The sequence below is a fragment of the Lissotriton vulgaris genome, chromosome 7 (assembly GCF_964263255.1).
Source record: "Lissotriton vulgaris chromosome 7, aLisVul1.2, whole genome shotgun sequence".
Classification (NCBI taxonomy): domain Eukaryota; kingdom Metazoa; phylum Chordata; class Amphibia; order Caudata; family Salamandridae; genus Lissotriton; species Lissotriton vulgaris.
The window spans coordinates 878,679,905-878,695,668 of NC_141695.1; positions in this window are offsets into that span (position 1 = coordinate 878,679,905).

The following is a 15,764-nucleotide window of genomic DNA, read 5'->3' on the forward strand; positions in this document are numbered from 1 at the left end:
CACGCACCAGCGCCCATGTTAACAGGCAATATCACAACCATTAACCTGAAGCGGCTTCAGTGGACGAGCGAATCCCTCCCTCAAATAGCTAATGATGCTAAGAACTTACTACAAGCGCTCCTTACAGAGAACGTTCTGTGCCCAGAAATTTGGAGTAATTTTTGAAGCAACTCCCGAGGACCAATTCAAATAACAAAACAAGAACTCCTTTCAAATTCAACATCAGATTCAATAGATCAGCACTAACATTAAGGAGGCACTTGAAAAAACTAACGCATCGAGTACATGGTCAAACCCAAAATTCCAGCGTCTGGGAAGCAGTACGTAAGGCCAAGAAACAATGTAAGAAATTAATATGGACTGAAAAACAAAAACTTGTAAATGAGTTCTGGTCTAAACTACTGCATAATATAAAGAGAGCGGATTCAAGGACCTTCTGGTTACAAGTTAACTCCGTACATCGGACAGCTCAACCAATAAGTATGACCTGCATAACTGAATCGGAATGGACCCAACACATAACGGACATATTTTCAACAAATAATTTGAACACAACAACAACTTTGGCAAGCAAAGTAACAGACTAATCAGAGCGGGAAGACATTGCCCAAGTCCATCAAGGGAATAGGATAAAAGTCCATGAAAGCATGGTACCATGCTCCAGGCAAGATGATGAACAAAGCATATTAAAAATAATTAAGAAAAGTAGGCAAGACAGCGCCCCAGGTCCAAATGGCGTTCCGCAAGCTATCTATAAGGAGGACCCACAGTATTGGGTTAGCAAATTCAACTCATTGTTCCGAACAGTAAGCAACACGGGTGGTATCCCAGAGAGCTGGAGGGGGGCGATCATAACCCCAATCTACAAAGGCGGAGACCGTAAAGACCCAAATAACTACCGTCTGATCGCCTTCATTAACGCCGAAGGAAAATACTATGCGTCAATGATATTAGCAGACCTGGCTCAATTGTCAGAAATGAATAACAAAATACCACTGAATCAGACTGGGTTTCGCCGTGGCATGGGAACAATGACGAATGCTATGGCCCTATGCCTGATCGCAGAGAAAAGCCTACAGAACTGCCAGGAGCTTTACACCTGTTTTGTGGACTTTAAGGCGGCCTTTGACTGCGTCAACAGGCAAATGCTATGGGCAAAACTAAAACATCAGGGCCTACCGGACTCAATTCTCTTGCCCATCATTGACCTGTGCACTGACACCTGGATGCAGGTAAAAATCGACAATGGGCATCGTTTGACCCGGAAGATCAACACTGTTGATGGCCTAAAGCAAGGCTGTGTCTTGGCCCCACACTTATTTAATCTATTCATGGGTGATCTGGCAGAAAGCTTAGACAAGGTCAATGCACATCCTCCCCGGTTAGGTAATCTCCGTGTAACGCATTTATCGTATGCGGATGACGTGGTATTGCTGAGCCAGACAAGAATTGACCTTCAACGCCTGTTGCATGACATGTCCGGTTACACAAAAAAGAACCTGCTAACAATAAACATCAGGAAAATAAAGATAATGCTCATAAAGTGACGACACAAAACTCCACCAACCTTCTGAATAAACAATGACCAGCTGGAAGCGGTAAATAGCTATAAATACTTGGGGGTACATCTAGACAAGCGCCTTAACTTCCAAGTGCACTTTAAGGACATGAAAAAAAGGGGTCCACTTTACTGCATGCCTTCACTAGCTTGGCGACTGAGCTAAAAGGTCCTCTTGTCTCCCCCTTGCTAACCGCAATGAAAGCAAAATATTCCCCACAATAGCATACAGGAGTGTACTACATCATGGGAAAAGCGCAACTCTCATAGACAAAATACAAACCAAAGTCTATAAACTGATTTTTTTCTTACCGAACAGTTCTTCACCAGTGCAAGTAAGACTTGAATTCGGATTACAATCCCAAGTAATACTGAAAAAATATGAGGCCATCAAATTCTGGTACAACGTTTGGAGGAATAAAGAGAACAAAATAAATGGGGCATTGTGGGAAGCATTCCACACAAGCCCGAACTCCGAGTATGCAAAGTACCTAAAACTCTCACTAGATACAACTGAGCTGGGAACATTGTGGGAAACAAAATTGCCGGTTTCTTCATTTAAACAGGTGGTTAAGAGGATCGCTAAGAAACACTCGTTCCTCAACGACAAAATAACTTTCAGCGCCCAAACCCACACTTGGATGACTATCAAATCGTACATAAAGCCTACACCAGCAGCTTACTTAGACATTGCATTCTCGTTGTTCATCAAACGTAAATTTCTCCATTTAAGGCTGGGCAATCTTCCTACAAGATTGGAGCGGCCAAAATGGAGACCACAAGAAACAACAGAATGCGACCTTTGTGGTGCAGGCAAACAAGACATTATTCAAATAGTTTGCATCTGTCCAGCCATGTATCAAGGTCGGCGGCATTGGCCAAAGGATAAGCTCAATGAGCAAGGATACGCACCTGCCCGACTGCGATAGTCCAAATCCTATGTACAGCGGATCCACAACTGATTTGCAGATCAGTTAAATTCCTGGATAGTTTTGTGAAAAAACGAGGTCTGTTGTCATAGGCCCGACCTCCATTTTGACTTAAGAACTCTGTCATTAAAGACAATCTTGTGCTCTGAACAAATTTACTGAAATTTACGACAGATTCTCGGCCACACACACTTTATACTTTTTTTAATTTTTTTATAGTAGTCCTAAAAGCTTGTTTTAAATATTGTGGAATATTATACATTGTAAGGGTTTTAACTAACCAAACAATAAAGAAATTACTTACTTACTCTAATTTCATCATAAGTCAGTACTCGCTGGATATCACAAAGACACCTCAGAATACACCTGTTGTAGTGCACAGTTCCTTTTATCAAGGAACCAAGTTGACAAGGTTCCACTACAGGCTGTGGCTCATCTGAAGGAACAGAGATCTATGTAGGACAAGTGGATATTTCTAAATAGTACAGGCGGTAGTCTGTCAGGGAGGCAGAGATAATTCATTCTTTCACTCTGAGGACCGGTAAGAAACCCTCAATTATCTAAATTGGGCCATAATATATTCAATGACCAGCCTTCCCAGCAACTCCTTGAACCAATCAGTTGCCCAACAAACAGGAAAGCTGAGTCATGGTGGAGAATGTAATGCTGGTCAAGCTAAAGACGAAAGCAATGTGCAAATGATATAAATGCTTGGGACCCAACCTTGTGGATTCACCATCAACCTACTAACAACCAAGAACTCTCATCCAATTTTTGCAGTCAACCTGATGAGGAACAACCGTGATGAGCATTATTGACTTAAGAGTTCCTGAAGGAGTTTCTGCCACTCACTACTTTCTATGACCTGTACCTGGAGGAATCGAAATTTGCCTAGCATAGTAACGGTAAGTTTCAATTCTATTAAGGACACGGAGGCGAGGATTATGCTTTTCTCTCTTCCCTGTTTATTATCAAAAACCACATAGCAGCCAGAAAGGCAATAATTGTGTAAAGAATATGTCATATACCCCAACACGGGGTCAAAAACATATCAAAAAACGTCAGTACACATAGGGTAAACTACAACTCCCATCAGTCCATAAACATAGTCCTTCTACAGTGTCCATAATGTTATGGTAGGGCGTCCATCTTGTAATCCCTTCCTCTTTCTTCGCGCGAGACACGCCAAATCAACCACCGTCCTGCTTTGCCTCATTACCTAGTAGGAAAAACAACAACAGCGTCAGCGTCGTAAATCTCACTGGACAGGCAAGACCAACTCAAGTATAAATATACAGACAGAAAAACAGAAGCAAGTGCACTTAATTCAAACTGTTTACTTACACCAATACGGGGAGGGATCTCCGCGGGAGTGTGGGTGGGATAATCCTCACCTCCGTGTCCTTAATAGAATTGAAACTTACCGTTACTATGCTAGGCAAATTTCAATTCTATGTCAGGACCGGAGGCTTCAGATTATGCTTGTTTAAAACTGACGGACCACCAGACTTGCAATATCCACCACAGGTTTAAAATAAAACCGTTTGAAAGTGTAATCCGAGGGCCAATCCGCTGCACGCATTAGGTCCTCCAAACGTGCTCCCAAGGAGAAAGCCTTCGAGGCCATGGCACCTCTGGCCGAATGAGCACCAAACTGTTTAGTATCAATGCAAGCCTCTTGCAGCACCCACCGCACCCAACAGGCTATGGTGGGAGAAGACACCGCCTTGTGCGGTTTTCTCAGTGCAATTAGGAGCTGCCGTTCACCCGGAGGGCGAAGTTCCAATGTAATCTCTTCGTATGTCTTCAGGCACTGAACAATGCAAAGTTTTGGAACGTCCACAAAAGCCGGGTAAGATATAGATCTTGTAGCGGACTTTGTGCGACATCCCACCGTGAAGGTAACCCCATCCGGGGAAAACATTCTCGCTGATATATCCAAAGCCCGCACATCAGATACCCTACGACACAACACTAAACACAAGAGCATAGCCAATTTTGCCGATAGTTCTTTCAGAGAAAGATATCTGTTCTGTTGCCAAGAAAGGAAAAGATTCAGAACTATATTAACGTACCAAAGAACGGAGTATCTTGGCTCCGGGGGTAAAGACAGGCGTACTCCCTGAAGGAGTCTGCAAACCAAGGGATGCTCTCCCACCGGAGCCCCGTCTAGCGGTTCATGTGCTGCTGAAATCGCCGAGCGTATTGCGTTAATGGTCCGGTAAGCCAGACCATTCGCCGCCAGTTCCGCCAGAAAATTCAGGACGTGAACGACACCTGCGACCAGGGGATCCAGGTCCCATTGAAGACACCAATGAACCCACATGGACCATGCTGATCGGTACCTCTTTGTGGTACTGTTAGCCCATGCCTTGGACAGAAGGGACTCAGCCGAGCCTGAAAGGCCTGGGAGCGACCAGCGTCTCCGGAAAGCCTCCACGCCATGAGGCGGAGAGAATCCTGCATTATTAGGTGATGCGGGTCCCCGTCCGGGTTGAGAAGAAGACGAGGGAGCCGGGGGAGTAGGATTGAAGAATACCAAGAAAGTTCCAGAAGAACCGGAAACCAAACTTGCGAACTTCACCAGGGCGTCACCGTCACCACTTCTGCCAGTTGGCGGCGAAGAAGGGCCGCAGATCTCACCACCATCGAAAACGGAGGGAAGGCATAAGGCGGTTCCCGACTCCAGTCTTGGAGAAACGTGTCTGTGGCCTCCGCCAGAGGATCCGGTCTCCAACTGAAGAACCTCGGCAACTGGAAGGCGAGGCGGGATGCAAACAGGTCCACCGAGAATGGGCCCCACATGGTCTCCAACCAACGGAACACCCGCGCGTCCAACTTCCATAGACTCGAGTCCCGTAGGTACCTCGAGTGCCAGTCCGCCACCTGATTGGCCCGACCCGGCAGGTATTCCGCCGTCACTGAGACCTGGTGGGCTAGGCAGTAGTCCCAAAAATCTCTCGCCAGGTTCGCCAGGGCCCTGGATCTTGGGCCGCCCAGGTGGTTGACGTAGCGCACCGCCGAGATGTTGTCCATCCGTAAAAGGACACACGACGTCGCTGAGTCCTTGGTCCAACAACGGACCGCAAAAGAGCCTGCGAGGAGCTCCAAACAATTGATATGGAGTCGCTGCTCTTCCGATATCCAAACCTCCCCCTGTGGAGAAATCGCTGCAACGGGTGCCCCAGCCAGATCTTCTGGCGTCCGACTCTATTATTAAGTCCGGAACTGACCCGAAAATAGCACAGCCGTTCCAAGCTTCCATATGGGAGAGCCACCAGGACATCTCTTCTTTTACCTCGTCCGACAGCGGGACCAATTGATCGTAAGATAAGCCCCTTCTGAGATGATATGCTTTGAGGCACTGGAGGGCCCGATAATTTATTTATCTATTTATTTATTTATTTATTTATTTATTTATTTATTTAATTACTTGTTGAGCGCGGCTGCCACCCAAAGGGTATCCTGGCGCTGAGACTGCGTCTGTCCTGCGGGCATGCTACCAATTACATTGCTCTAGGGAACAAAAAGGTCTTAAGATCCTTTTTAAAAGGGATAAAATCTTGTCTACCCCTCAGTGTCAACGGGAGGGTGTTCCAGAGAGTGGCGGCCGTAAAGCTAAAAGCACCCCCACCCATCCTCACTCTATTGATCCTGGGGACCGTCACCAGAAACGCGGAGGAGGATCTTAGGGGTCTGGCAGCGCGATACCAGGAGAAAAGGTTTTGGAGCGGTATCGGCCCCTGTCCGTGCAAGGCCTTAAAGACGAGACAGAGCGCCTTGAAGGAGATTCTCTCTTGGATGGGTAACCAATGAAGGTCTGCTAATGCGCCGGAGGAAGAGGCAGATCGAGGACGGAATAGGGCCAATTTCGCCGCTATATTTTGGATCCTCTGAAGCTTTAGAATCAAGGTTTTTGGTGCTCCCAGAAGTAGTGCGTTGCAGTAATCTAGTCGACTAAGAATAGACCTGCGCACTACCTCTGCCCTTGCCTCCTTGGGGAGAAGCGGTAGGATCTTGCGTAGGGCACGAAGTACGCCCATACAGCCCGCTACGGTTCTGTTCACAGAGGCCTCAAGCTGCAGATTGGATTCAAACAAAACTCCCAAATTGCAGGCCGACTCAGCAGCCTCTACCGTACCTGGAATAGATGTAGGCCAAAAATCGTCCGGAAGCGGACGAAGGGTACGGTCTAAGGAGCAATGGAGAACCTCCGTTTTGGATCCATTAAATTGAAGCGAGTTGGCTCGCAGCCACTCTGCTGTGAATAATGAAGCGGACCCAGAAAGATCGCCTGAATGGAGGACGAGAGAAGACCTACCACTCTGGCGATCTGACGCAGGGACGTGTGTGACTTGACTATCGTCTGCCGGCCATTCTTCGCAACAGGAGACTCAGAGAGGCCTGCACCGAATCCACCAGGAACCCCAGATACACCATCCTCTGGGAAGGCGTCAAGACAGACTTGTCCTGGTTGACAATGAAGCCCAGACCCTGCAACAGAGTTAACGTCTGGTTGAGCTGAAGAACCAATTTGTTGGGGCATTGCGCCATCAAGAGGATGTCGTCCAGATAGACAATCATCCGAATGCCTTGACTCCGAAGGACCTCCACTGGTGGACGCAACAGCTTAGTGAAACACCACGGAGTCGAAGAGAGCCCGAATGGAAGGGCCGTGAACTTGTAGACCTGCTCCCGCCAAAGGAACTGTTGGAACCAACGATGAGGCGGGTGGATGGGTACAACCAAGTATGCGTCCTTGAGGTCTAAACGGACCATCCAGTCGTTCGACAGCAGGACGTCCCACAAAAGATGGATACCCTCCATCTTGAAGTGGTTGTACACCAACCAACCATTGAACTCCCGGAGATTTATCACCGGTCTCTTGCCCACATCCGTTTTCTCCACCAGGAAAATATTGCTGAGGAAACCGGAGGGATGCCGTGTTGAACGACAGATGGCCCCTTTCCGGCACAGTGCCGAGACCTCCTCGTCGATCAACCAGGCATCCTCTTGGGAAAAAAGAAAAGGACGTGGAGCCCTTAACTGATATGGGCGGTTGTAAAAGTCTATGCTGAAACCGCGCACGGTTTGAAGTACCCATGCGTCTTTTTCGTGAGTGCCAACCAGGCTTCCAGAAAACAGGCTAGCCTCCCCCCTATCCGAAACTGGTCCGCCTGGATTACACTCACCGTGGGAATTGTTGCTTCCTGCTTCATTCCTGTAGCTGCCGCGGCCTCTGAAGCGTTGGCCCCTGGAGGGGTTGAAATTATTGTAGTTGGCCGAGCAATTGTATTGGCCTCTGCCGGAGCCTTGCCCTTTGTTGGTTTGATTCTGACTGGCACGGCCGGTCGGGAGGCCCCTCCCACGCCCTGCCCCCCTAGAAAAACGCTGGTTAAACACCCTCTTGATGGTGGATTGGGCTTTATCTAGGGAGGAGAAAGTGGAGACAAACTTCCCCAATTCTTTTATAAAAGGGTCTCCAAACTGGCCGCCCTGCGCCACTGCTCCTGCCTCCAAGTAGGCCAGGTCCCCCAAATTGGGGTCCAACTTGCTGAGCAATGAGCGCCGACGCTCAGTTGAAAGGGCACAGTTGGCGTTGCCCAAAAATATAACCGCTCTTTGCGCCCAGTTGGACAGAACGTCTGGGGAAATGGCGGAACCTGACACCTTGGCTTCCTCCGCCATATCGAGGATCCTAATCAGTGGGCCTATTGTATCCAATAACTTGTCCTGGCACGACCGCCATGAGCGGTCAATGCCCTTACGAGGGTCTTTAACAAACTTAGCCATAAAGGTGGCCATTTTCCCGTCTAACTCAGGGGTCATGGCCACCTTTCCCTCCAGTGTAGGCCGCGGACATTCTCCCCTCAGGCAACTATGCGCCTCTTTTTCCAATGGCTTGCGTAGACGCCCCGCCACGAACTTCGTGACTTTGTCGCTCGGGGCCCAGGCTGCCGACCTCGGGTGAATGATATCGTCCGGGTCAAGCATACCCGAAGAGTCATGGGACAACTCAGCCGCTGTTCCGGACTGGCGCCACGACCGCACTGAATCGCCATCATCATCGGTGTCCGCTGGGGAGAACCCTCCCGGAGAGGAAGGGGCTGTCGTGGTCGGCACCGAAGGACCCGGAGCTAGGAGCGGCGCAGAGGTGTCAGGGTCAGTCGCCTTGGCTAAAAACGCATCCCTGAGGCGTTCAAAGGCGTCTTTATCCACACCCTGCGCACCCCCGAGCCTCCGTCCCTACACGCCTTCTTGGGAGCCGGCGGATTCCCCTCAGAAGTAGCACGGGTAATCCCATGGGAACCTAGTGGCACAGGGGCCAACTTCGCACACTCTTCCACTATGCGGGCCGAGAGTCTATCCTCCATAGACCCCACAATCTCTTGCACACACCTATAAATAGACTGGTCAACTGCGTTGTAAAATTCATCATGCCCCAAGTACTGGTGGGTTTCCTCCTCCTCCACATAATACCCCTCTGCCATGTCTAACGTCCCTGCGACACAGAGGGTAAGGATGAGGGTCACAACTGGCCCTAGGCACCAGAGATATGGGCTAACCGAAGGCTAGCAAAGTTTCAGAACTGGTACCCCAGAAAAGTAGAGGCAGCACTCCTCCCACAGCGCGCTGACCCACTTTGTAAAAGACCGGGTCAAATGCCGCCTCCCTAGCGCGCTTGCAATTGAACACGGCTGGCCCGTTTTTTACGGCAAAGTGCTGAAATTCTGCCAGCGGGTGTCAGTAGCGGTAATCCGCTAGATACAGACCCTCGGGGCAATATATATGTGGGGCAATACAACCCTTCTCAGGCGTCACGGTGAGGTGGAAGGCAAGGCTCCAACGCGGCTGCTCTCCTCAGCGCGGCTCCCGTCTCAGGGAAAGACGCGCCGAGGAGAACGAGACGCGACGGCGCCCTCTAGCGGCTATATCACGAAGCCGCAACCCCGGGACAGTACCGTCAGGGGCGAAACGTCCCCGCGACAACTACAAATAAATACGGGACTCTGTAAGGGAAAAAATAATATAAATCCACATACAATGGTCCCTGAAGCAATATAAACAAACGCACAGTGCCAGAACCCCAAAGCGCCCCCACCACGCAACAAGGGATGTATGATGTTAGCATGCATACTTTTACCATGCATACCATTACCACACAATTTTTACAACGCAGGACCCTTTACAACGAATGCCTTTACAACGCAATACACTACAACGCAGATACTATTACAACGCATACCATTACAACGTAAGTATAGGTAAGTATATAATATTTTTAAAAAATGTAACAAAAAATTATTTAAATATTTTAATTAATTATATTCATTTTTATTTAGGAATTTGTAGATATATGTTCAAAATACCCCTGTACCCCAAAACCCAATCCCAGCCCTGAACCCTAAAAATACCCCTGTACCTCAAAACCCAATCCCAACCCTGAAACCTAAAAATACCCCTGTACCCCAAAACCCAAACCCAGCACTGAAACCTAAAAATACCCCTGTGCCCCACAACCCAAACCCAGCCCTGAAACCTAAAAATACCCCTGTACCCCAAAACCCAATCCCAGCCCTGAAACCTAAAAATACCCCTGTATCCCAAAACCCAAACCCAGCCCTGAAACCTATAAATACCCCTGTACCCCAAAACCCAAACCCAGCCCTGAAACCTAAAAATACCCCTGTACCCCAAAACCCAAACCCAGCCCTGGAACCTAAAAATACCCCTGTACCCCAAAACCCAAACCCAGCCCTGAAACCTAAAAAGACCCCTGTACCCCAAAACCCAAACCCAGCCCTGAAACCTAAAAATACCCCTGTACCCCAAAACCCAAACCCAACCCTAAAACCTAAAAATACCCCTGTACCCCAAAACCCAAACCCAGCCCTGAAACCTAAAAATATCCCTGTACCCCATAACCCAAACCCAGCCCTGAAACCTAAAAATGCCCCTGTACCCCAAAACCCAAACCCAGCCCTGAAACCTAAAAATACCCCTGTACCCCAAAACCCAAACCCAGCCCTGAAACCTAAAAATACCCCTGTACCCCAAAACCCAAACCTAACCCTGAAACCTAAAAATACCCATGTACCCCAAAACCCAAACCCAACCCTGAAACCTAAAAATACCCCTGTACCCCAAAACCCAAACCCAACCCTGAAACCTAAAAATACCCCTGTACCCCAAAACCCAAACACAGCCCTGAAACCTAGAAATACCCCTGTACCCCAAAACCCAAACCCAGCCCTGAAACCTAGAAAATACCCCTGTACCCCAAAAACCAAACCCAACCCTGAAACCTAAAAATACCCCTGTACCCCATAACCCAAACCCAATACCCCTAATAAATGTTTTTAAAAAAGATAAACTTACCTATACTTACGTTGTAATGGTATGCGTTGTAATAGTATCTGCGTTGTAGTGTAATGCGTTGTAAAGGTATTCGTTGTAAAGGGTCCTGCGTTGTAATAGTTTCGTTGTAACAGTATTTCGTGGTAAAAGATGCGTGGTAACAGTTACATACCCGCAACAAGGAGTGAGAGCTAGGAAAAGGCACTTAACTGGCTGCGAAGCAGCAAAGAAAGAGGAAGGGATTACAAGATGGACGCCCTACCTTAACATTATGGACACTGTAGAAGGACTATGTTTATGGACTGATGGGAGTTGTAGTTTACCGTATGTGTTCTGACGTTTTTGATATGTTTTTGACCCAGTGTTGGGGTATATGACATATTCTTTACACAATTATTGCTTTTCTGGCTGCTATGTGGTTTTTGTTAATAAACAGCGAAGAGAGAAAAGCATAATCTGAAGCCTCCGGTCCTGACACAGAATTCAGATTCAGTGTCAAGACCATGAGGCCCTGGGATCACCATACATAGAATGCTGATGGGCTATATTTAAGATCCAGGTGATTGTTAGACCTGGCAGCCTTTGGTGTGGTCATACTCCAAATATTTTGACTTATCACCTTCTCTTTGTTGAAATTCGTTTTTGTTGGCCGTAGGACTTTGGGTACTTTACCACTGTGAATCAGTGTTAAAGCGCTTGTGCTTACACCCATTGGCACATTTAGTTTACTTATAATTCCCTAGTAGCATGGAACTACAAGTACAAAGGGCCTGTAGATTAAACACTACCAGTGGGCCTGCAGCACGTATTGTGGAACCCACTTAAGTAGCCCTTAAAAACATGTCTGAGGTCTGCCATTACAGAGTGTGTGCAGTTTTAAACTACCAATTAGATCTGGCAAAATAAACCTTTTGTCAGGCCTAAACCTCCCTTTTAAATACATATGTCACCCTCAAAATAGGCCCGAAACAGCCCATAGAGCTGGGCACATTGTATTAAAAAGTTGGACATGTACTTTTAAGTTCTACATGTTTTGGGGGCAGATTACGATGGCGTTGAGAAAAGCTCCGAATGGGATTCGGATTCGGAGAATCCGATTCGGAACCTATGTTTCCGATCAAATCGGATTTATTTCCAAATGACTGATTATGATGCAAGGAAACTGTTCGGGCTATCCGAATTGGTTCCGGTCTACAATTGGACAGGCCGAGTTGTTCGAAGCCAAATCGTACAGCTCTATGGACACTGTTTCCAACCTAATGATTACAATGTCCGATTCTGACAGCCGTTCCAAATCGGTTTGTCCAACACACAATGGCTGTTGGAATCTGACTTTGGGGGCCCTTAGCAGGACCCCCTTCAACCGAAGGCATTCAGTTGGGGACTGTTGGAGTACCCAAGGGACCCTCTTTATAGCCAATTCAGAACCTATGTTTCCGATCAAATCGGATACATTCCCAAATTACTGATTATGATGCAAGGAAACTGTTCGGGCTATCCGAATTGGTTCCGGTCTACAATCGGACAGGTCGAGTTGTTCGAAGCCAAATCGTACAGCTCTATGGACACTGTTTCCAACCTAATGATTACAATGTCCGATTCTGACAGCCGTTCCGAATCGGTTTGTCCAAGGGCTGTGGAAAGAAGAATAGTTGTAGTGTAGAAAGCAAGTGTGCTGTAAAGACAGTGAAGTAAAATTGGCTAGCATGGTGCCTGAAAGACCTTTATTGAGACGGTCACCATGGTGCCAACATTAAAAGCAGAGTGAAAGAATGGATGTAAACAAATATTACCATTGTAAGATGGATCAAACGGTCGACATGTTTCAGCCTTAGAAGGCTTTCTTCAGGACCTCATGGAACACTACTGCAACACAATCACTGTTTTACTTCACTGTCTTTACAGCACACTTGCTTTCTACACTGCAACTATTCTTCTTTCCACAGCCCTTGAGACACCATTACCCAATTCTACATCCTTGGCGAACCACATACTAGTAATTGTACTCACATTTTTCTTTAGTGAGACACCTAGTAGACACCAGGCTGGTGTTCTTGCAACCCAGATGATGAAGTTCCACCAATGGGTGGGCTGATGGGTTCACGTCTGTTGTTTTCCTCACACTCTAACAGCCTATACCTCTTTAATTTCAGCACACAGTAGACATCTGAGGCCACGATTGACCTTAGCACCCCTTGTGTGTTTTCCATTTTCTTGTCCTAACCATTTGGTGCCTGCAGCCTGTGTCTTGGGTCACGTGACTCAGACTAGAGTGACAGTTGGTTTTGTGTATTCTCCCCAGGTAGTGAGACCAAGGGGGACTAGATGTTGGTAGGATGGGCCATCCTTCCAGCATGGGAGGGGTGGGCTGTTTCCTGGCCTACTTACATTTAAAAGGGGCTGCTTCTGCACACTCACAAATAACTTCTCACAAGCCTATTGTCACACTCAACCCCTTGGAGCATGGGAAAGGGAGGGAGGGAAATCGCAGACACCAATGTTAGGGGAAGAAGAAAAGTTTCTCCCACTTCACAGGCTGGCACCAGGCATAAATATTGGACCCTTAGACCAACTTTTCAGTTCACTCCTGGACCTGCAGAGGACCACCAGAAGTACTTCCGTGTGCTTCAGGGACCTGCCACACTGCTTGAGGCGCGCATTATACTTCAGAGGACTGCCCTAATGCTACCAGAGGACTACCTGCTGCTTGGAACCTGCTTTGCACCCTCAGCGAACTGCTCTGCTGCTTAAGACCTGCCTTGCTGTTTGATCCCAGAACTACCAGAGTGACTCCAAGGGTTATTAGGTTGAACTCCTGATCTGAGCTACGTGGACAGTTCTAACAACCTTGAACCCACACCTGGACACTTCCTGGTTTGAGTCCTGGCCTACAAGTGGTGTCCCCCCGGACTTGGACCACTAGAAGTGGTGCTAAAGGTGCCGATAGTTGGGACTTCAAAAAAATACCACAAAAAATTGATCTGAGAACTGACAGGAACCCTGCCTGCTAACTGTTCACCCAAGGTGCATTGCTGATTGGCCTGATTTCGCAGTAGCTCCCGCTATGTCATTTATGCAGCAGAAAATCCTGTTTAACAGCTCCTCTTTAGAAGGTAATCCAGCCTCGCTGAGCCCTCATCGCCTGCAGCTCCTTCCCACTGGGAATTTTTGACTTCCCAAAAAATGACAAAGTCCAAACGTACAAATCTTCACTGCAACTTTGTCCAGCAATTGCCTGCCTATGACGCCTCGTCCTCAGACATAGCTAGCTCCCCTGCCCCACTGAACTTTACCTTGGCAGCCATTTTTCTTCTAAATTTCTTCTAAGTCTAAAAGTAAGCCAGACCAAATCTACCTCATTTAGTCAGACAGTTCACCATCGCAATCAGTCATAACTTTATGACTTTGTCCCGGGCTCGTTTGACTAGGTGGCCACAGTTGGAGTTTGGATCTTTAAAGTGTTATTTTTCACTAAAAACCTTTAACATTCATAACTCCGGTTCTACTGATAAGATGTGATTTGTTTTGGTGTCATTTTATTTATAAACATTTTCTCTATTTTTAACCCCTTCCATGCTGATGACGAACCCCAGCCGTCATGCACTACGGTGCTCGTGTGCTGATGACGGCTGGGGTTCATCACGGCCCGCCCCTGTTCGTGTTGTTTAGAGCACACCAGGGGAATCGCGGCTGCATGGAAAGGGTTAAAAATTAATGTGAGATTTTTCTTTTGTTACTTTTTCCTTTTATTACTGTTTGAGTGCTACATAAATACTTGACACATTACCTCTAAATTAAGCCTGACTGCTTTTGCGCCAAACTACCATAGTGTTAAGCACAGGTTAACTTAGAGACTTTTGTGGTTCACCTAACAGGGCTTCATGTTGTTGCGATATAAAAGGGTATCCCCCCCCTCAATCATAACCCACATTCTACTACACCCCCCTTCCTGTGAGAAACTAAAAAGGCAGGAAAGGTACCCACGCAGAAGAAAAATGTGACAGCTAATCCACTTGAAGAGCAAACATCCAAGGGGATTTTTCTCATGAGATGGCCAGAATCTAGAGACTGCGATTGATCAGAAAACCTCTACAATGAATAATAGTTAACATACAGACCTGTTTTGATTTCTGATGCCCCCTAACTGTAACCAATTGACCTCAAAAAGCTTGATATAAATGGAGACTTAAATAGTGACTAAGGGGCATATTAGCAAGAACCTTGTTAAAATTATCACTGTTTTAGCGGCAGGAAACTGCCGCTAAAACAACAATAATGGGCTTGCTAATATGCGTTATAGAATTCCAATAGAAGCCCAGGTTAGATGTCCTGCACATCTAACCTGGGCTTCTATTGGAATTCTATACCGCATTATAGCAAGCCCTTTATCGCCGTTTTAGCTGCAGTTTCTTGCCGCTAAAACTGCGATAATTTTAACGAGGTTCTTCCTAATATGCCCCTATGACTCACAGAAAGGAGGAAGTAGTCTATTTTTTTTTAACCCAGTGCCCCTGCCCCTAAACAGGAGATAGCTAAGGCCCAAAAGGTCCCAGGACACCCAAGAAATCTGGCGGTTATACAGAAATGTAAGTAAAGGTCGTGGCAGCAGGGAGAAGAAGTAAAAAGTAAAAAAAAATAGGAAGCAAATGTCGTCAATATCTCAACCACACAGGAGGCGGATATTCACATTTCTAATGCCCCAACCCCATAGACTCATATTATTTGAGCACCAAAGTCAACACTTGAGCCACCCGTTATGCCGCACATCTACACAATAAATATAATGGAGATTTAAAAAACATTCGGAGAAAACCCTGGTCTTTTTAACCGCTGGATATAGCAAACAACATTTATATTTAGACCAAGTAACTTTTGCAAAGCATTGGAACCTGAAATATGCTCCACATGCAGTATTTTAC